Source organism: Marmota flaviventris, chromosome 6 (assembly GCF_047511675.1).
Source record: "Marmota flaviventris isolate mMarFla1 chromosome 6, mMarFla1.hap1, whole genome shotgun sequence".
Lineage (NCBI taxonomy): Eukaryota > Metazoa > Chordata > Mammalia > Rodentia > Sciuridae > Marmota > Marmota flaviventris.
The window spans coordinates 100,542,661-100,564,378 of NC_092503.1; the positions used below are offsets into that span (position 1 = coordinate 100,542,661).

The 21,718-nt window shown below is 38.7% G+C and overlaps 1 non-coding gene across 1 annotated transcript; it reads left to right on the plus strand.

The window, feature by feature from the left end:
- Positions 1–19,412: 19,412 nt before the first annotated feature.
- LOC114095129 (U6 spliceosomal RNA) lies at positions 19,413–19,520 on the plus strand. Its single transcript, XR_003583199.1, has one exon. It is a non-coding gene; the product is annotated as a U6 spliceosomal RNA (small nuclear RNA).
- The last annotated feature ends 2,198 nt before the right edge of the window (positions 19,521–21,718 follow it).

Consider the following 21,718-nt stretch of genomic DNA (forward strand, 5'->3'; position numbering starts at 1 on the left):
GTAAACCATAACAGCTGTTGTGAGCTCTCTGGTTTGGAGCCCACTGGATTGGACACATTCCTTTCACGGCTCTTCTTCTTCATACACACAGTTTCCTTCATTTGTCGTTGTGGACATTGTACTCATCCCTGTTGTTTTAAGAGACCTTGTGATATTTTCTTCTCAGCCTTTCCTTTGACCTTTCACCATACATTCCTTTTTACTGTTTATTCAGCCATAAAATCCAATTGTTTTTGTACAGAGGGTGCCCGAATCATGAGATCTGGCTTTATTCTGAACTCTGTCCCTGATGAGCTAAATGACACTGGGCAAATCACCTTGGGACAGCAGCCTCAACTTCTGCATCCCAAAGTGAAAGGATCAGAGTAGAGGATCTCAGCTTCCTATGCTTTTCTTTCTTTTTGACCATCCATATAAAAGAAAATGGCAGAAATAAAGCAATATCCATTTTATTCACTCAACAATTATTAGTTAACAAGTGAGTAGGTGCTGGGGATACAGAGGCAAACACAGCAGACAAGGTCACTGATTCCTTTAGAGGAAGACAGACAATCAGCAAATAAACAAAGAACATCAGGTTGTGATCAATGCTATGCAGGGAGCAAAGCACGGTCACTTAATGGAGAGTGACTGAAGAGTGATCAAGCAGGCCAAGGAGGGCATCTCTTAGGAGATGACACGTAAGCCCTGGACTCAGAGGGAAGAAGCAGAAGAACTTTCCAGGCTGAGGAAACAGAAAGTGCCAAGGCCATAAGGCATGTTTGAGGAAAATGAAGCCGGCCAGTACCTCTAGAGCATACAAGGCAAGGAGGTAGACGGTACAAGAACTGGTGAGAGGAGGCAAGGGCCAGACATGAAGGGCTTTGTGGACCCTGATGACAGGAATCCACTGGAGAGTCTTAAGCAGAAAAATGTCCTGGGACCACCTAAGTGGGGTGAGTGCAAGCAGGGAGACCAGTTAAGAGCTACCGGAGTAGTCTGGGCAGTGGAGATGGAGAATGTAGGCCAATTTGGTTATGTTTTAGAGACCTGGAAGGACTCTTTCCAAATGGTTGTAAGAGGGGGCGGGGGGGGGGGGACATCCAGAATCACTCTTGGGATTTAGGAACTGAATGAATGCTCCTGTTACTTTGCCAATATTAATTAACCCTCAGATCACCATGAAATGAAATAGCCTTTCCAATCTTTTTCTTTTTTAAAAAATTTTTTTGTAGTTGTAGATGGACAGAATGCCTTTATTTTTTATTTGTTTATTTTCATGTGGTGCTAGGATGGATCCCAGTGCCTCACACATGGTGAGGCAAGTGTCGGCCGCTGAGCTACAGCCCCAGCCCTCCGATATTTTTCTTATATGTACCTGCTCATCTCATAAAATGGCTTTATTCTTCCACCTGGCATATATTTATTGATTGTCTACCATATTTCAGGCACCATTTTAAAGTTATATAGCTATTTGGTCAGCTTTAGTATGGGTGTTCTAAATAGCTCAAGATAGAGCCTAGTTAATCAGTAATCTAAGCTGCTGCTGTAATGAAAGCTTTTTTTAGCATTGGCAGGTCATTTGCAACAAATAAAGATGCCTTAGCTGAGTGCTAGCTGTGAGCAAACGGTAATATGCTACAAATTCATAAGAGTTATGCAGGATGACTCCTTGTCAAATTCTACCTGACTGAACAGGTCAACTCTCTCAGCTGAAAGTTTCTTTTGTTAGGAAAGGCACAGATTCAAGCCCTCTTCTAGACTCTGAAATGGTATCTACTAGTAGGGGTATACTCAGTCTGATTGGGTCCTTAGAACGGATTCCCTAATTGCTGCTTCTGTGGAGTACAGGTCTGAGTATGCTTCAGTATGGTGTTTTTAGTTATGCACATTTGGACCTGAGATCACCACTATTAAATCTCCAGTCATAGTCTTAGTTATGCTAAGAAATTACATGAGACTCTTTATAACAAAGGTGAAAGAAAATGAAGCCTGTTTAACTGGCTTGAATTAAAGAATCTTTGCCACAAATATTGGCCCTAAATAAAGACCCACTAAATAATATTGGCCCTAAAATTCACAAATTTGGTTGTTTTATTCTACACACAAACCCTCCTTAATTGATTCAATTGTGTGCGTATGTGTGTACAATCTCTTTGGATTATTATTTTAGGATTCTTTAGATCAACAAGTGTGTAGTCATTCACTGAGATTAGCTCATGTTCAAATGGCAAAAGTCTCATTTAGATTTTGAACATATTTAGCTGCCATTTGCAGACATTTCAGCTCCTTTCCACTAGAGCAAGAAAGGAAGCCTAAATTCATGTTCAAATTTTATTCCCAGCATTAGTCCTCTTGTGTGATTGCAGAAAGTCATCTACTTTTCATGGCCTGCATGGCTTTCAAACACTTCCTCACATTCCCAGATCTCATCCTTCAAAATTCCCAGTGATATCTATTATGCCAGAGGAATAGGATATCAAGTAAATGATTTTTTTCCAGTGTAGGGAATTCTTCTAAGGCTCCAAGAGGAGGGGAAAAAAAATCACCACTGCATCCTTTGTCCAGCAGCTGGGGCCAGAAACAGGATTGATAGAAGAGGTTTAGGAAACTGGTCTCCTGCTGCCAACTCACCTACCCCTGTCCCAGTCATTATAAGAAAACCATCAGGCAGCAGAGAAGAAGGGGGTCTCCTTGCCCCAAACACTACATAGGAAATGAAGTCTTGTTTCTTTCTTTCTTTCAGTAGCTCTATCCTGGCTGAACAGAAGAAAAGAGAACTGAGATGATGGGGCTGAGAGAGAGCAACAGAGAAGTGCTGCACCCTGATCTTTTGGCCAGGCAGAGTACAGAAGCATCCCTTGGACTGATTGTTTTCCTGGTATTCCTCTCAAGAGAGAACCAGCAGCTAGGGGCTTCAGATCCCAGCAGCTAGGGGCTGCTGTTCCTTCTGCCTGGAGTACTTTCAACGTGACTCCTTCTTGTCATCCATACTCAGTTCAAACATCATCCCAGAGAGGGCTTTACCCTCTGTATCTCATGTTCAGAGCAGTTTTGGATTCATTTGCCGCAGTCTGGCTGGGCACAATCAGAAGCCACTTGTCAAAAGAAACTAACTTTATTTTTAGAACCAAACACCAAACAAACCAGCCTCTCGGGAAAAACCCTCAGAGCCTCAACTGCCACCACCGGCTTTCCACAAGCCTGTCTCTCCCCCCACAAGCTTCTTTTCACCTCCCACAATCCTCCTGCTCTTGAGGCCGATTGGCTGGGTCACGTGGGCAGAGCCAAAAAGTCCCCCAATGAGCAGCTCCGTGGTCTGAAAGGGCAGGGAAACAGTCCAATGAGCATCACCGCAGAGGAGCCAATCAGATAGATGTTGCTGGGGCCAAGGAGCCAATCAGCTAGATGTTGCTGGGGCCGCTGTGAGCCAATCATCAGCCGGCAGCTGGATTGCTGGCAGCTGGAAGTTTGCTGGGGCCCCTTCGGCTGTGGCTCTCAACATCTCCCCCTCTCTGTTTAAACAACAAGCATGTGGCTTAGGGACCGTGCCTGTTAGGCAGTCCAATTCAACATATGGTCCTTACCCGTCATCGGATGAACTGACCTCTAGGCGTCAGCCTCCTGTCTTAGGTTGGTACCACTGCAATTGGATCATACCCGTCACTGACTACCGGTCCAGCATACAGCCATACTTGTGGATAGGCCTTTGCACCAGTGGGGGGGTGAGGTTCTTTGCCTCACCTCTGTTGGCCCCCAAATTTTAGACCATCACTAGTAGAGGAGGATGCAAAATGTCATGACATTAAGCCAATTGAGGGCTCCTTTGAGGGCTCCTTTGAAAAATTGTACCACCGGTGACATCATCAGCAAAAATACCCCAACACTACCACAAGTCGCTGCACCAACAGATAGTTCAAAATGCATACAGGTGAGCTCACAATGTGTCCAGGCAAGTTCTGCAAGCAGTTCAGTGATGGCTATTGTAGAAGCTGTAGATTGGTTTTATCTTTGACTTCACCAGCACTGGGATGAAGATAGGAATTCTGGCAATAATGGCTAAAGAAAAAATTATGTAACATTACAGAAGGCACTAAAAGAAAACAATTTTCTTAACAATTTACATTGTCTTCACCAGCACTGGGATGAAGATAGGAATTCTGGCAATAATGGCTAAAGAAAAAATTATGTAACATTACAGAAGGCACTAAAAGAAAACAATTTTCTTAACAATTTACATTATCTTTAAGAGAATTATTAAATATAATGAAAAGGAAAGGTGAAAGTAAACAAACAGATCTGTTAACCTTCTTTTTTGTTTACATATTAAAACAATCCTCAACAGTTGTTTACCCAATATAAATTAAACCATATAAATCACGTGAAAAAAAAATATTTGGATCCATTTTATCATGAGCGCTCATCATATATGATATATGGACATTCAAACATATAACACAAAACACAAGTGTGCACACATAACATAATACATACAACACATAACATTATAGTAAAGGCCTTATAACTTTTTACAGGTGAAATCTCCATTGCAATGTTTAAAAACTCTATAGTCAAAAAATAGAACTGATCAGCAAAACATTAACCTAGGTCTGTATGAGCTCAAAAAACAAAATAGAACTTCATGATATGGCAAAGGGCAATAATAAAATAGATATTGAAAAAAGCATCCTGGTTCTGTTGCAGATGTAAGAATAGCCAAACTGGAGTTTTGGATATCAGTTGTTATGGATTTGAGCCAAATCATCTTCTTTTTGGTCTGTAGAAATCGCTTTAGTTAATCTTTCTGGAATCCAAATCGGCTGCTGTTCTCCCTGTGGAAACACATAAACAGACCCCCGACTCCAGACAATCACTGGGTCAGGACCTTGGTTAATCTCTCTGGAATCCAAATCGGCTGCTGTTCTCCCTGTGGAAACACACAAACAGACCCCCGACTCCAGACAATTACTGGGTCAGGACCTTTCCATTGTCCTGTTAGAATATCCTTCCAAAGTACCTTGGGCTTATGTACATTTTTTGGACACATATGCCTTTCCGCAGCACTAAGTCCTGATGAATCCAAATTTAAAAAGTTTAGAGTAAAAAGGGTTATTTTAAGTTTATCTTTGGGGAATATATACCCCTTCCCAATTCCTTCTTTTTGCTTTAATAAGTACATTTTAATAGTTTGATGAGCTCTTTCAACTATGCCTTGTCCCTGTGGATTGTATGGGATTCCTGTTATATGAGTAATGCCAAATGTTGAGCAAAATTGTTTAAAAGAGGTAGAAGTATAACCAGGGGCATTATCTGTTTTTAACTGTTTTGGAACACCCACAGTGGCAAAATTTTGTAAGCAATGAGCTATAACATCTTTAGTTTTTTCTCCGGCATGAAGGGAGCCCATCAAAAATCCAGAAGAAGTATCAACTGTAACATGCAAATATTTTAATTTTCCAAATTCTGGCAAGTGTGTGACGTCCATCTGCCAAATATGGTTAGGTATCAATCCTCTAGGATTGACTCCAAGATTAACTTGTGGTAAAAAGGTCACACAATTTTGACATTGTTTTATTATTTGTCTAGCTTGTTCCTTAGTTATTTTAAAACGCTTTTGTAAAGTATTAGCATTGACATGGAACTTTTTATGAAAATTTATAGCTTCTTCTAGTGTAGAGAAAATATGTATGTCATGTGTAGTTTTATCTGCTAAATCATTGCCCAAACTAAGGGCTCCAGGCAATCCTGTATGTGCCCTGATATGTCCTATAAAGAATGGATCTTTTCTGTCCCAGATTAGACTTTGTATAGTGGAAAGCAAAGAGAAAACAGTAGAAGAAGGGGAAATCCTACCAGCATCTTCAAGAGATAATATAGCATTAACTACATACTGACTATCAGAAAATAAATTAAATACAGAATCTTTAAACATCACAAAAGCTTGTAAAACTGCATTAAGCTCTACCTTTTGAGCTGATTGTTTGGGTACTAAAAATGTAAAAGTTTGATCAGGGGTAACTACTGCTGCTGTACCATTATTTGACCCATCAGTGAATATATTTGGAGCATTCATGATAGGTATTTTTCTTGTCATTTTTGGAAAAACTACAGGATGCAATGACCAAAAAGACAATAAAGGATTAGATGGTAAGTGGTTATCAAATGAAACATTAGATTTGCACATGATTATTGCCCAAGTATTTAACTCATTAGCTAACTCATCAATTTGATTCATAGTATATGGAGTAATAATTTTATTGGGAGAAATTCCAAACACTCCCTTTGCTGCTTTTATTCCTTTGAGTATTAATTGTCCTACAGCCTCAGGATACCTAGTAAGAATAGTGTTAGGAGAATAAGATAAATGTATCCACAATAATGGACCTTCTTGCCAAAATACTCCTGTAGGAATATTTTTTGTTGGTAGTACAATAAATAATAAAGGCAAAGTTATATCAATTCTATCCAAATGCATATTTTCCATATATGTTTCAATAATTTTTAATGCCTTTCTTGCTTCAGGCGTTAACATGCGGGGTGAATTTGGATCTGATGGACCTTTTAGGATATCAAATAAAGGTCCCAACTCTCCTGTTGGTATACCTAAATAAGGCCTTATCCAATTTATGTCTCCTAATAACTTTTGAAAGTCATTAAGTGATTTGAGTTGATCTACTCGTATTTGAATTTTTGGTGGACGGACCATGGTTGAGGATAATAGAACTCCTAAATAATTAATTGGAAAATTTAATTGTACTTTATCTATTGCTATCTCTAGATTATAATTTTTTAATAAGTTTGTAAGTGTGGCATAACATTCTAGCAATGTGTTTTTATCTTTGTGTGCTAATAATACATCATCCATATAGTGAAATATTTGTAGTTCAGAATTTTGATTTCTAAGTGGCTGGATTGCTTTGTTAACATAAATTTGACACATAGTTGGGCTGTTAGCCATCCCTTGAGGGAGTACTTTCCATTCATATCTCTGATCAGGACCTTCATGATTCAGTGCAGGGATAGTAAATGCAAAACGTGGACTATCCTCAGGATGAATTGGAATTGAAAAAAAACAATCTTTAATATCTATAACTAAAACATACCAGGTTTTTGGCAAAGCAGACAACTGAGGAATCCCTGATTGAGCAGGTCCCATAATAACCATCTCATTATTAATGGCTCTTAAATCTTGCAATAATCTCCATTTACCAGATTTCTTTTTGATGACAAAAATGGGAGTATTATGGGGAGATACAGAAGGTTGTATATGTCCTTCTGCTAATTGTTGTTTGACCAGGTCATGGGCTGCTTGTATCTTTTCTTTAGTCAGGGGCCACTGAGGAACCCATACTGGTCTTTCTGATTTCCAAGTAATTTTTATTGTCTCAGTGGCCCTTTCTGAAAATCCAACCCATGTCTGTCTGTTCCTTGATCTATTTGTATTGGTGCTGCTATACCTTGTTCTTGTTTTTCTAATCTTTTTCCTTTCCTAAAACCTTGTCTAGTCATAACAGTGGGTGCATTTTGGTTGATGTTATTTGTTAATGTCAAACCTAATTGATCTAGGACATCTCGTCCCCATAAATTTACGGGAAGATGATCCAATACATATGGCTGTATAGTTCCTTCACATCCTTCAGGATCCTTCCAATCTAATACCATTGCACTTCTATGGGGATTAGTCGCCACTCCTAGGCCTCGAAGCGTTTGAGTGGCTTGTTGGAATGGCCAATGTTTTGGCCATTCTTGACGAGAGATGATGCTAAGGTCTGCACCTGTATCCAGTAGCCCATTAAATTCATGTCCTTGAATATTTAGTTTTAGCATGGGGCGAGAATCTAAATTTAAAGAAAGCATAGCCCAATCTACACCTGTGGAACCTAATCCCCTGGAACCTCTTTCTATACTACTACTGGAAAATTTATCATGTAGGCTGGGTATTATTAGTAACTGTGCTATTCTATCTCCTGGTGAAATTACTGATATACCCTTTGGAGAACTGGCTATAATTTTTATTTCACCTTCATAATCGGGATCAATTACCCCAGGACTTATCATAAGTCCTTTTAGAGTAGAAGAGCTGCGTCCCAATAATAAGCCTACTGTTCCTTTGGGAAGAGGTCCTTTCACCCCTGTGGGAATGATTTGAACTCCCATCTCTGGAGTTAGTACTGCTCTGGCGGAGGCGCAGATGTCCAACCCTGCGCTCCCTCTGGTTTGTCTGATGAGGGATCTGATGGACAATGTGTCCTGGGCACTACCCTGATGGGGTTGCTGGGTTCCTCCAGTGCTCTGTATATTTGTGGTTTTGGGCCCCGGAGCATTGGGCCCCCTTGTCCATTTTTTGGCAATGGAGCCTGATGCCTTTCTCCACGATATCGTGGATAAACACCTGGTCCTTGTTCGTTTTTTGATAATGGAGTACCCTCTATGGTGGTTTGAGAACGGCATTCATTAGCCCAATGTCTCCCTCTACGGCATCGTGGGCAAATACCTGGTATTCTACTCCTTGGATACCTAGTTTTGTTAAACCCTCCTCCAATGGGGCAATTCCTTTTAAAATGTCCTGTTTGTTCACAATTGTATCATGTTCTTGGCCTGGCATCTAAAGCCTGTTTTACTGCAGCTGCCACAATTTGCCCTTGTTCATTAATGTCTCTGGCATCTAAAGCCTGTTTTACTGCAGCTGCCACGACTTGCTCTTGTTCATTAATGTCTCTACATAATTTAATATATGTGTTTAAATCTTCATGTTTCCATGGTCTAATGATATCTCTGCACCAACGATTCGCTTGCTCATAAGCCAGGTGTTTTAGTAATGGCATTGCTTGTTCTGTATTCCCAAAAACTCTGGTAGCTGTTTGAATAAGCCTATCTACAAATTCAGCATAAGGTTCATTAGCTCCTTGTATTACCTTAGATAATTGACCTTGTAAACCTCCATGTCCTTGTAAAGTCTTCCATGCCTTAATTGCATCTGCAGCAATTTGTGCGTATACGCCAGGATCATATGCAATTTGTTGCTGCTGATCCTCATAAGGTCCCTTTCCTAACAACATATCTAGATTTCTCTGAGGATAACCAGCTGCTGCATTTCGCCTAGCCGTCTCCTTGCAAAATTCCTCATTGGCAACCTTCCATAACAGGTATTGTCCTCCATTTAGCACAGCTTTACACATATTAGCCCAATCTGCTGGCGTCATGTTCAAGTTGTTAATGGATTCGACCAAGCTTACAGTGAAGGGTGCTTGAGGACCATAGGTTGTTACAGCCTCTTTTAGCTGCTTCACTGTTTTGAAATTTAAAACTTGGTAAAATCGCTGCCCTCCTGCCTCAAATACAGGGCATGTTAATATTTGAGATCTTGTCTCAGGATCCCAACTATCAACTGCGGGGGTTGGGGACCTCCCAGCATATGGAGGTGGCCTTGTTAGTTGGACACTTACGTCCTCTGGTGATAGAAAGGTGTTAGTAGCAGTCTCCTGTAGAGGTGGTGCTGTTGGTTGGACACTTACACCCTCTGGTGATAGAAAGGTGTTAGTAGCAATCTCCTGTTGTAACTTTCCCCCTGATGGCTTTTTCTGTTTTACACTTTCTTTCTCTGTCTGACTAACTTGAGAGGCCTTCTCTTTTACTTGAATCTTTTCCTCTGTCTGACTAACTTGAGAGACCTTCTTTTTTACTTGAATCTTTTCCTCTGTCTGACTAACTTGAGAGACCTTCTCTTTTACTTGAATCATTATGTCTTCTCCTTCCTCTACCATTGTCTGAACTGAAGGCTTTGGACTAAGCAAACAAGATACGAACGTCCACAATGGCAATGTGCCAACTGGCAGAGTCCCTGGGCTTTTCTTTTCTATTCTTTTTAAATCTTCACCATGATGGTTCCATTGTGATATATTTAACAACTCCTCCTTAAAAAGCCATGGGCTACATTTTTGTATTGTATCAACGTATGCCCTGACTGCTATTGATTTTACTGGGATGCCTCCTTCCTCTAACAATTTACTTAACACTCTTTCAGTTTGTTTTTTACTAATTTCTGATCCCGTATTTCTACTATAATACAACCCAACAAGATGACGCCAAACAAAACCGAGACAGAATGAGATAAAAAGGGAACAACAAAAAGTCATTATAGCCTTTCTATCCTCCTGACATGTGCATCCGTCCTTTCTCCCTATCTGTTCCTCAGACGTAAATAGTTTTTCCTCAGATGTGAGCGGTTTTTCTTCCGTCTCACTCATCTCCAGGGACAGGCAACTTAAAACAAAAGTGAAACAAAATAACAAAAGAAGAATCTTAAAATGGCTACCCATCCTCTCGCCCTGCCCTCAGGGGCGAGCAGTTCACTTACCCTCAGTCGCTCCCCGTGCGAGCCACCAGATGCCGCAGTCTGGCTGGGCACAATCAGAAGCCACTTGTCAAAAGAAACTAACTTTATTTTTAGAACCAAACACCAAACAAACCAGCCTCTCGGGAAAAACCCTCAGAGCCTCAACTGCCACCACCGGCTTTCCACAAGCCTGTCTCTCCCCCCACAAGCTTCTTTTCACCTCCCACAATCCTCCTGCTCTTGAGGCCGATTGGCTGGGTCACGTGGGCAGAGCCAAAAAGTCCCCCAATGAGCAGCTCCGTGGTCTGAAAGGGCAGGGAAACAGTCCAATGAGCATCACCGCAGAGGAGCCAATCAGATAGATGTTGCTGGGGCCAAGGAGCCAATCAGCTAGATGTTGCTGGGGCCGCTGTGAGCCAATCATCAGCCGGCAGCTGGATTGCTGGCAGCTGGAAGTTTGCTGGGGCCCCTTCGGCTGTGGCTCTCAACATTCATTCAGTTCGGATGTGAGAAAGAAGGGAAGGGAGGAGGAGGGTGGGATGGAGTAGAGCTGGAAAACACCACAGCTGTTAATTTTATTACAATGCATGTAGTTCTGGATCATCTCAAAACACATAAATAATAAAAAAAACTGAACTAGAATGCACACAAATATTAGAATATTGGACTTCCTCTAGGATGTCTAGGAAGTAAAAGGAAAGTGACTAGGATAAAGGAAGCATATGTTGATATTTTAATTAAATGGTCCAAATAGCTTAAATTCTGAAGTGGAAAGGAGGATTAGACAGTTTGTACATAGAGCATCTCTCTATCCAACCCCAGTGGTTTGTATATGAGGAGGAGAAAATGATATTTTCTGGTGAAGAATTTTTCTTGTAACCAAGAAACTAAAATTACCTTTATCAAGATAAATACTTTGTTTTTTCAGTGCCGGGGACCAAACCCAGGTCCTGCACATACTAGGCAAGTGTTCTACCACTGAGTTACAACTCCAGTCATACTTCTTAAAGTTTTGTATTCTGTTTAAACAAGTGAAGCACCTTGGATTCTCCCTTCTGATTTGTTAAGAACCCTCGAGGGTTGAAATTTACATTTTGAAGGTAAGTGCAACCTTTCAGGTAACCATGATAACTAATAATTTTAATGTTTGGTATCAAATGCAACTTTTTGTGCTATAAAACTTTGTTCCTGGAAAGCTGGGGTGCTGATTCTAGCCTGCATTAGGAGAGACAGCCGCTGATCAGCTCTCTTTGTGTATATAAATACAAGTTTGTTTTAATTTGATTTAAAAAAACTGACAAAACTCACTTACAAAAACTTTTAGAAACTCAATCATCTCTCAGTCATATACACACAGCTCTATGTATGTGCTGGTGGTTTGCTAGTTTTTGGTACCAAGTCAGTGCCATCACGTTGACACCTGAATCCCTAGAGGATGGTCACAATCATTAATCATGAAATCATTAACATTTATATGGACAAATCAGAACAGTCTGGATACCACTTCAAGTGTTTTGAATTGGAGTCAGGAAGACAAGCCATACTCAACATGTTATGTATGTGTATGGAGGAACTTTATGTATTATGTATTTACAGAAATAAATTTTATATGTGTGTACAAATATAGATTTGGAAATAATGCACACCTGAATGTTCAGATTTGGATTTTCCAAATGGATTTTGTGATATGGGCCACTATGACATTTACTTTACATAATGACTCTCCACGAGTAAGGCACACATTAATCTTTTTAAATTCATTAATATTTTCCCATAAAATTTTCCCACATAAAATAAAATAAAGATATTAAAAATAAAAGAATGAAATTGGAGCTTTAATAGTAGAGACATGTTCAAAACCCATCTACCCCCACCTACTGGTTATGACCTAACAATATATTCTTTTGTGTAGACTAAAAAGTAATCATCAGTGCTTGTATGATAGAGTAGGATTCAGTCAGTGGCATGAGAGTCTTGGAGAAGGTTTGAAGCTGGAGTGTTGATGATGCCTTGCTAAGTTTTTCAGTGACTGGTATATTTTCATTTGGGCCTTATTAACACACCTTGAGAACACAGGTTTTATTCATAGTGTGACAATCTGTTGGGTGGACTCTTAATTTTGGTCTTGACATTTAGATTTTATTTATAATGCAGGTGAGACCAAAAGAAGGTCCGAATGGTACCTGTGTAATTAATTTATTTAAAATATATTTAGAGGGCTGGAGATGGAGCTCAGTGTTATTTTGCTTAGCATGCCCTGAGTTCAATCCCCAGCTCTTAAAATCAATCAATTAATCACACCTGTGCATGCTTGGATTCCACCAGGTCTCAAAAGAATTAATCTTATTGAAGATGAATGTGGACAATAATATCTTGTCACTGCTGTTTTTGCTGTTAGTTGCATGACAGCCAGGAGGGTATTTTGTATAATTCAAATAACTGATTTGCTTGCCAACCATGTTAAACAAATTAGACTGCATAGTGCAATCCCTGTCAGTCATGGCCTTAGTTAAAATCCTCACCCACCCATGCTTCCTTGTCCCCTTTGCTGTTTGTTTTCCTGCATAGAGTTGATCACCATCTAATACATGGTTTATATTTGTTTATTACTTATTTTCCTCTTTCCTTCATTGTCTCCAGGAGAACAGATGACTTTGCCATCTTATTTGCTGCTTCCTCTGATCCTAGGATAGTTTCTGGCCTGTAGCAACAGAGATAACCAATAAATAATTGTTGAATTCATGATAGAAAGAATGAAATTGGGCTGGGTTATGGCTCAGCGGAAGAGCGCTTGTGTAGCATGTGTGAGGCCCTGGGTTCAATCCTCAGCACCACATAAAATAAAATAAAGATATTAAAAATAAAAGAATGAAATTGGAGTTTTAATAGTAGAGACATGTTCAAAACCCATCTACCCCCACCTACTGGTTATGACCTAACAAGTTAGTATTTTTATGTTGGAAATTTTTTTCTGATCACAAAATAATATATGCTTATTATAAAATATTCAGATAAAATGTAAAATGTAGAAAACAGTAAAAGAAAAAAAATTATCCCTGTCCCCCAAAATTAACATTTTCAGTACATAGCCTCTGACTTCTTTTTTAAAATTTCTTTATTTTTTCTTTTTTAGTCATATATGACAGTAATGTATATTGTGACATATTTATACAAACATAGAGTACATCTTATTCTAATTAGGATCCCAGTCCTCTTGTACATGATGTGGAGATTCACTGTGGTGTATTCATATATGTACATAGAAAAGTTAAGTGGGATTCATTCACTGTCTTTCCTATGCCCATTCCCCTTCCTTCCTTTCATTTCCCTTTATCTAATCCAATGAACTTCATCATGCCCCCACTTTGTTGTGTATTAGCATCCACATACCAGAGAAAACATTCGAATTTTGATTTTTGGAGGTTTGGCTTATTTTGCTCAGCAAATAGTCTCCAGATCCATCCATTTACCTGCAAAAGTCATGAAATCATTTTTTATGGCTGAATAATATTCCAGTGTGTGTGTGTGTGTGTATATACATATATATATATCACATTTTGTTTATCCATTCATCTGTTGAAGGGCACCTAGGTTGGTCCCATAGTTTTGCTTTTGTGAACTGAGCTGCTATAAACATTGATATGGCTGTGTCACTCTAGTATGCTGATTTTAAGTCCTTTTGGTACATTCCAAGAAGTGGGATAACTGGGTAAAATGGTGGTTCCATTAAAAGTTTTCTGAGAAATCTCCATTCTGCAACCAATCTGGAAAGTCCCATAAGCAATATATTAGTGTACCTTTTTCCCCACATCCTCACCAATGTTTATTGTTACTTGTATTCTAGATTGTGGCCATTGTGACTGGAGTGAGATATAATCTCAGTGCAGTTTTAATTTGCATTCTCTAACTGCTAGAGATGTTGAACATTTTTTCATATAGTTTTTGACCATTTGTATTTCTTCTTTGGTGAAGTGCCTGTTTAGTTCCTTTGCCCGTTTACTCATTGGATTATTTATTGTTTTGGTGTTAAATTTTTGAGCTTTTTATATATCCCAGAGATTAATGCAGAGCCTCTAACTTCTGAGCTTAGTCTCCGTATGTGAAAAACCAAGGTTATAGCACTAAATTTGCAGAATTTATGTGGAGATTAGAGATAATATATAGAAAATGACTTTCCCTAGATGCTCAAAAAATTAGATAATTGTTGTAATTTATCTATATCTAAGACAAGGATATATTTATTTATAGATCCAGTGGAAATATTCTACAATTCTGAGGCAAATTCAAAAGCCTATGGCTCCATTTTCAGAAGTTTATAAGAATTAGTACTATTGAAAACAGTCCTTATTAGAGATTATCCTAAGAGTTAATTCTAAGGCTGTTTGTAATACTACAATTGGAGAGAGGGCTCCTGTTCTTTCCTTAAGAGAGGAATACATATGGAAATTTTAAAAAGCTATCTTTTTAAGGCATTTACTATGTACCAGGCTTTGTGTTGAGTATTACTTTCAGATATCTTCTTATTTAGTCCACACAATCATCATGTGCAACAGTTACTATTATTATCATCCCCATTTTGCAGATTAAAGAGCTCACAGAGTTAGGTTATGACTTGTCCAGGCCATAGGGGTTGGTAAGAAAACCAAAATGCAAGCTCTGGATCTGACTACAAACTCCTCATTCATTGAGCGTTTAAGAATAATATTTAGTGTGAATGTGAGGATCCACATGCAATCTAGAAGCATGCAAGATAGGAATAATAGGCATGAGCCTTCTGTTCCACTACTATAAATTTATGGAAGATTAATCAGTCAGTTGACTCACATTAATATGAATCAGGACAGTAAGCACTGATAGCTATTAGGTAATCTAATAGAAATAACAGTTTGTCTGATTCGAAAGTTCACTTTCAGATCTTGATCTCATAATGACTTCACCAAGATCCAGGACACCACCAAGGCCATGAGGGACCCAGGCACCATCTCAACTACAGTGACAGAGAAATCAGGAAAGAAGATTGGAACGTGAGTAGTAATGGTCAAGAAAACGTTTTATGCAGTAATTTGAACTAAATTCTTGACATGTCAAGTAGCCCTTAGTAGCTAATGATTCCTAGTAGACCCTTTGGCTGCTCATGCCAAGGTCATGTTAATGGCTACTATGATTAGCACTGGAGCACTCCAGAACCACTCCCACTGTGTCTTCCTCCTCCTCTCAACTCTAGCCTGCCTCCATCCTCTGAACTCTATTCTAATTATTGCCTCCTGTTTTACCAAGATTCTTATTCCTAATGTCAGCTCAGGACTCTTCTGTTCTTCATGACTTTGCTTGAATGCTTGCTATCATTATTCTTTACCTTGGATTCTACCTCATTGTACATTAATCCGGACTTTGGATTCCTTTTTGACAGTGCACCCCTGGGAGGAAGAACTATTCTTGTAAGAAACCAAAGGACTTTGGTTTTAGAATGACTCGATCTGGAGGCTCCATCATTCACTATCCTTGCAGGCTTGACTAAATCCTGAGAACCAATTCTTTTTCCTGTGAAAATTGGGGAAATACCTCTTATTCTGAAGGCTTGTTGAGACTAAATGTCATAATAAATGGGCAAGGGTCTATGTCAATGATGGGACATTTTAGGCTTTGAGTAGAAATAACTTTTTCTATCAAAACTACTTTTAGGGTTTGTATATGTGGTGTCTCCAAAAAGCTCATGTGTGGGACAATGCAAGAATAGTTCACAGCTGAAATGACCAACTTATGAGGGCCTTAACCTAATCAGTGGATTAATTCACTGATGTGGATTAACTGGGTGATAATTCTAGGCACATAGATTGTGACTTGAAGAAGTGTGTGTACCTCTAGATCCAGTGGGAAGACAAAAGCAACTGTTTGAAGAGAAGTGTTGAAAGAGATAGTAAGTATCTGAGGCCTTAACATGTGTGCATGCAGCCTTCCTGAGCCTTTTGAACAGAGAGGTGATATGTGGGCCTTGATTCATGATGTGCTTTTGGGGTGCATATTTTGTCATTGGTGAGCATCCTGGATTTCATGTCCTGAGCTGCCTTCCTCCACCATGGCCTTCCGCCATGATGTGGGCGTCACCGCAGGCCCAGAGCACCAGAGTTGGCCATCTATAGACTGAGCTTCTGACCTGTGAGCCAAAATAGCCTTTTATCAATTAAATTGTTTTTGTCGGGTCTTTTGTTCACAGTGATGAAGAAGCTGACTAGAAGCAGTCCACATGAACTGCTAGACCAGGGGTCAACACACTCCTTCTCTAAAGGACCAGAGAGTAAATATTTTAGTCTTTGTAGGCCCATACAGACTTGGTCATAAATAATCATTATCTCATTAAGTATGTAAATTTGGACCAGGGTTGTACATGAGTATTGCAATCAAATTGTGTCTTTCTGTATCTCCTATAAACTTTATGTGCAAATACAAAACAGAAAGTTTCTTTGTACCTCATTCTGTTTAACCTACAGGAAAATTTAGGCTGCTCTAAAAGGGTGTAAACTTTCCTCAAATCTGTCCAGCTTTATGGTCTCAGAAGTGAGCTGCTAGTATCTCTACTTTTCTACTAGATGTAGTCACAGAATACATCTTCTTGGTTTCTTCATAGGGGAAAGCTACTCTAGGCATGAATTCTGGTCAGAAAAATTATCAGACAATAGTTCAGTATGTACAAAAAAGTATGCAAGATAGGAATAATAATTTGTACATGCTGTTCAAAGTAAAGCACATCCATATGTTTTGTAAGATTTATTAAAAAAAAAAAAACTTCTCTGAAGAAAATATATCACCAACAGGTATAACTTGACTTTTCACTTTCAAAGAGCCTGTACCTGTAAGTTGGTTTGCACAATGCCTTCTGTGGCACAGCTAAAATACACCCCTAGCTGAGGTCAATAGCAACTATCAAAAGCATCTTCTTTCTTCTATTATATGGCCAAGAAAAAAGCAATGATATAGGGTCAGAAAATGAAAAGAGGCAGTGCTATCGACTTTTAATGGCAACACTCACCATGGACCCACTGAGTGCCAGTCATTCTTTAAAAGAACCCTTCAGGAAAGATCACCCCTATTTTATAATTAAACATACTAGAACTCAAAGGGTTTAGACCTTCTGCCCAAGTTCATCTAAATGGCAGTTGATCAAGCTGGATTTAATCTCCTGGATTTCCCAGCTATGAATGATCATGCTTCTTATACCATACCAAGATGCTCCTTGCAAAGATTATTTTTAGATTATCTTCAAAATCTAAGTGAAAATTATGCCATTTGAATGTAAGCTAACCTCAGTGAATGATTTTGTACCTTTTTATCTAAAGAATCCTTATATATATATATATATATATATATATATATATATATATATAGAGAGAGAGAGAGAGAGAGAGAGAGAGAGAGAACAGAGAGAGAGAGAGAGAGAGAAGAGAGAGAGAGAGAGAGAGAGAGAGAGAGAGAGAGAGAGAGCATCTAGGGGTAAGACCACCTTTAAATCCTTGCAAGAGGGGCTCAGTTTCCAACATTTACCTCTTCTAGCCATATCCAATTCACAGGGTTGGAATTCGAGTGCCAAAGGGACATGCCCACATGTAGTCCAAAAGACTCCCCCTATAATTATGCTCCAAGTTGCCCAGGATCACGGAAATGAATGCTCAAAAATGGGTCCTGGTTGGTCTCATCCTAGATCTAGTGGGAAGACAAAGGCAACTTTTTGAAGAGGAGTGTTGAAAGAGATAGGACAATCTAGCTGAGGCTTTAACATGTGTGCATGCAGCCTTCCTGAGCCTTTTGAACAGAGAAGTGATATGTGGGCCTTGATTCATACTTGTGTCTTGCCCATGTCTGAGGCAGTTGTGACCACGGTAATTAGAATGTATATAAGCAGAGCAGTGAGATCACCTTTGCTAAGGTGAATGAATAAGGAGCTGACAGAATGAAGAACAATTCATATAGGTAACAAAATGACAAAGTAAGGAAATCAAACTTGAAGTAATAAAGAAACAGTAGCAAATCAATCCATATAAACTCAAACCACATGCACACTTGTGTAAACAAGAGCCAAGTGAAAAAAGTATTTTTTGAAAATCTTAGGAAATCTCCTTTACATGGATCATGTTCTATTCGGCCTTTTAAAAGGAACTATAAACCCCTAGCACTCTCTGCTTCACCTTGGCTGTAAGAGTGATTCCAGCAGAGGCCAAAAATGGAAAGGCTGAGTGTGCAGTGATATCAGCAGCCACATGTGGCTGAGGAGCAGGGGCTCCATTACACTGGACTATAATTGGTTGGTAAAAATGCCAGCAAGCCAGGCCTGCTTCAAAAGAAGGGATCAGATTGAGCTCAGTAACTCAGTAGCAGAAGTCACATTAGAATTTTTGCATATTAGTGAGACACACACAGCTTCTTATAAAACACACAAAGAGACCCCTAGGGCAAAACAGTTTTGTATATTGAGTGTGTTTATTACTTTAAAAAGTAAAAACAGTTAATTATGCTTTCTGATTACAATTATGTAGAATAAACCATGCAAATAAGATGAAAACTGATATAAATCGAATGACAAAATAGTTGTCATTGGTTGTTGGGCTATTTTTTTTCCAGGAAGCATTTTAAATCCAGAAGTAATGATGGCCTGTTGGGTGAGTGATGCTGAAAATGGTGCATAGAAGCAAAAGAAACAAGGTAAAAGCTCTACTTCAAGTCATAAGTAAAATGCATATTTTACATATTAGTTAATTATCAGATGGATTAATGAATGTCAGATCTATTCAAGCAGTAGATAGAAAAACCAGCAATAATCCATTTTATGATCTTGGGATGAGGAAGTCTTTCCTAAACAAGAAGTAAAACTCACATGTCATGAAAACAATTGACAGACTTGAATACATAAAAATGAAACACTTTTGTAAACAAATTTAAAAATGAAAAGTAGGCTGGGAGGGAAATTATCTGCAGCATATATAATAGGCAATGGATTAATCTTAAAAAAATAAGCAAACAAATAACTAATGGAGCAAAAGGACATAGATAGGCAATTGTAAAAGAAGAAATACTGAAGTCTGATACATCAAAAGATAGTCACCTCGTGCTCACTTCAGCAGCACATATACTAAAATTGGAATGATACAGAGTAGATTAGCATGGCCCTTGGCGCAAGGATGACACGCAAATTCATGAAGCATTACATATTTTTAAATGTGTCTATATGTGTACTATGAATTGAAATGCATTCTGCTGTCATGTATAACAAATTAGAATGAATAACTTTTTTAAAAAAGCAAATAAATAAATATGATGATTTAGATTTCCATAAAAAAAGATAGTCATCTTCACCCATTTATTATGCCACACAAATTAAAACATCATGAGGACAATTTGGAAAACACTGGGGAGATTAATATTGAAAAAATTGATAAAACCCAGTTGTTTGAAGGTAGCAGGGAAAAGAGGCATCTTTTAATGGTGGAGTATAATTTGGTGAACCTATTGGGGGGCAATTTAAGAAGAACTTTTTAAAAAACTCACAATTCCCACCTAGATCTCTGTTCTATGGAATGACTTGTACACACACTCATGAATAGGCACATAAAGCATTATCTGTTAAACTGAAAAAAATTAGAGTTAACTTGATATTAATCCAGAAAATAGATGAATTATGGTTTCACTCTGCTATGAAGTGCAATGCAGTGTCCATAAGGATGAACTAAGATGAGCTAGATTATGGTGGCATGGATTCACCAGGAAGTAGCTTGTGACACACCATTATCATACGAGGGCAGATAGGGAACAGTTTGATTTGATTTTTTAAAAAACTCTTCACACAAGTCTATATCAATTCACTTCTCTGACTTTCTTGACCTCACTAAGGCCCAAGCTCCATCACCTCCACTCTGTTAACAAAAGATCACTGGAGAGCTTTTGAAAATAGCTCCATTTCCACACAGTCCAGTCAGAATCTCAGAGATCTCGAGGCATGGTCTGCAGATCAGCAGCAACAAAACATCTGGGAGCATGTTGGAAATGTAGACCCTCTAGTCCCTTCCTGAGCACTATCTCAAAATATGCATTTAAATACTATAGCCCTTCCTTATCCGTATTTCACTTTCTGTGGTTTCAGTTACCTGGGTTCAACAGTGGTCTGAAAATATTAAACAGAAAGTTCCGGAAGTAAACAATTCCTAAGTTTTAAATTGCATGCTGTTCTGAGTAGCATGGTGAAATCTCATACCATCTCACTCCATCTGCCCCGGTCATGAATCATTTCTTTTTCCAGTGTGTCCACTCTGTATGTGCAACCTGCCCATTTGTCATTTAGGAATTGGTGGTTATCAGATTGACTGTTGCAGTATCGCTGTGCTTATATTCAAGTACTCTTTTATTTTATTATTATAAAAATACTAAGAAGGCACCAGGGCATAAAATATGGAAGGACAGATTATCTCTGGTACTATGTGTCAACATTGTAGGGCATGTAGGAAAAAAAAAATCATGGCATATATAGGATTCAGTACAGTCTGCTGGTTCAGGCACCCCATGGTGGTCTTGGAACATATTTCCTGAGGATAAGGGGGGACTGCTGTAATATCTCACAGGTGACTTTTTGCATATGAGCACTTGAGAAGTACTGGTTATCCATTTATTGCCTATTTCACCTAGAGTAAGTTATTTAATTTCTGTAAATCCCAGTTTCCTCAACTGTAAAAGGGAAATAATATACTTGAAGCTAAATGAGCTCATGTCTGTAAAGACCCCTGCCTGGCATTGTAGGTACTCCATCAATGGTGGCTTTTATGATGGTGGCTACCTCAAACTGTACACTTATCTTGAAAACTGGAACCTCAGTTGCTTAACATCCATTTACCAATTCACTGGATAATTCTGTATGCTCCGTTCCCTGTAAGATATACAGATGGATGCTCAGGAGACTCAGAAAGCTCACTGTAAGTGGTCTATTTTCCAGTGCACCCATGTGCTTCTGCTCTTGCAAGTTCAGATGCGTGTTTGCTTCCATTCTGTGAGGTGTGCTCCCTGCTGTTTATGCCGATAGTACTTTTTACCAAATTATATAACCTAATTAAATATTATGTAAACCAATGAAATATCTGTATAAAGTGGTCTTTCTCTGAAACATTATATTGAATGTTTTCAAAAGACCTGATAAATCCAAATTTATTAAAAAATGTGTGTGGATGAGACAACTGGAGAAGACAAAAGAAATCATATACATTGGTAAGAATATTTATTCATATTGCTTTTAAAGTTTCTTAAAATTTTCAATACAATGCATGGAAACCAAAATGAGAATTTATAGTTTTATGAGTGAACTTTAAAAAGATCTGTTTATCTGTATTCACACAAAAGGCTTTGGCTCTTCATCAGAAGATTGGGGAT